This window comes from Chinchilla lanigera, unplaced genomic scaffold (genome assembly GCF_000276665.1).
Source record: "Chinchilla lanigera isolate Chin_1 unplaced genomic scaffold, ChiLan1.0 scaffold00016, whole genome shotgun sequence".
NCBI lineage: Eukaryota > Metazoa > Chordata > Mammalia > Rodentia > Chinchillidae > Chinchilla > Chinchilla lanigera.
Genome location: NW_004955417.1, coordinates 25,515,793 through 25,517,681, shown reverse-complemented (window position 1 = coordinate 25,517,681; position 1,889 = coordinate 25,515,793). Strand labels below are relative to the sequence as shown.

General features: G+C 50.3%; 1 protein-coding gene across 1 annotated transcript in view; it reads left to right on the top strand.

Annotated features, from left to right (window-relative positions):
• Positions 1-1,758: 1,758 nt before the first annotated feature.
• Positions 1,759-1,889, top strand: part of Taf2 (TAF2 RNA polymerase II, TATA box binding protein (TBP)-associated factor, 150kDa) — a gene marked incomplete in the record, with an annotated part of 58,309 nt that continues 58,178 nt past the window's right edge. Inside the window, 1 exon segment of the mRNA XM_005381913.2 lies at positions 1,759-1,889.

Here is a 1,889-nt window from a genome sequence, read left to right as displayed (position 1 = left end):
GCTCTGCGGCCGGGCCACGCCCGCGGACCCACCCCGCCGCCCGATCGGGGACCCGCCCGACCGCCCTGTCCTCGCGGAGCGTGTTCTTTTGGAGACAGGGTCTCGCTGTGCAGTTCAGGCTGGCCTTGAGCTCAGTTTGTACCCAGGCTGGCCTCGAACTCGCAACGATCCTCCTGCCTCAGCCTCCCGAGTGCTGGGATGACAGGCGCGCGCCGCCACCACGCCCGGCTTGAAATGCCGTACTAAAACCCCCGCGCTGCTCATGGATGACCGCACCCCGCCTGAGTCCGCCGAGGAGCCACAGCCGGCGGGCAGCGCCACCTGCCGCCGAAGCAGAGTCCTGCTTTCCTGAAGCGCGGATCCATTTTTTGGGTGAGTTCTGTGTACTATACGTATGAATACAGCTACACATGTATGCTATGCATAGTATGTACGGGTACCTTATATATACATATACATGCATAAATACAGCTACACATATATGCTGTATGTGTATGAACATTACGTATATGTATGAATAGATCTATACATATATACTATATTCTATGAATATGTACTATCCATCTGTAACTACACATATACGATATATATTATACATGTATGAATAAAGCTATACACATACTATATGTATGAATATATTGTATTTCTGTACATGTACAGATATATAGGTATGAATATATTACTGCATCTATTATATGTATGAATTATGGCTACACATATATACTATATATGATTATACTAGTATACACATATATGTATGATGTAGTGTACATACATACCACATGTCACACGCATAGCTATATAATTCTATATGGAAGAATGTAGCTGTACACATACTGTGTTATATGCATGCATGTTACATATGTATGAATGTAGCTGTACATATATACTACAATATATGTATAGTGCTACATATATGAACATACTATATACATGTTACATGTATATTACTATATCTATGAATGTAGCTGTACACACATACCATGGTATATTACTGACTGTATGAATGTAGCTGCATATGGAGTGTTATACATGTTACTGCATATGTGTGATGTAGCTGTACACGCATACCACGTTATAGGTATAGTACTGTCTGTATGAATGTAGCTGTATGTTGCACATTATACATGTTATTGCATATGTATGAACGTAGCTATACACACATACCATGTTATAGGTATATTACCGACTTTGTATGAATGTAGCTGTATACGGCACGTTATACATGTTACTGCACACGTTTGGAACTAGCTGTAGACACATATCATATGTTATAGGTATATTACCGTATGTAGGATGCAGCTGTACATGGCACATTACACGTTACTACATATGTATGACTGCAGCTGTGCGCACATACCACATGTATCACTGCACACATGTAACACGTGTGAGCACGCTGCGGTAACGCATACCATCTCCTGCCCACGCGCGCCCGCGCACCGACACGCCCGCCCGCTGCCCACACCTCGCGGTGCTGCTCCGGCGAGGACCTGCTCATCCCCTCGCCCGCGGTCAGACCGGCCCCGCACGCATCTGCGCACGCGCTGGGCTTCCTCCTTCCCGTCGCGAGTCCCCCGCCTCCCACGGTCCTCCTGGGCCCGCCCGCCTCACTCCCCGAAGGTTTTCCGCTCGCGGTCACCCCGCGTAGACCAGGATGCCGCGCTGAGACTCCGCTTTCCGCGGAGGCCCCGCCCACGAGCACAGACTTCCGGGGCGGGCCCTGTCCCTCACTTCCGCTTGCGCATAGGTCAGAGGTCGCGCTGAGCATGGCGGCCTGCGGGCGCTCGGATCGTCTGCGGAGTGGCGCGTCTGCGTGACAGGCGCTCGGGCCGGGCGGCGGGAGAAGCCGCATCGGGGGGCGCGTTCGAGGCGGCGGCAAGCCGGCC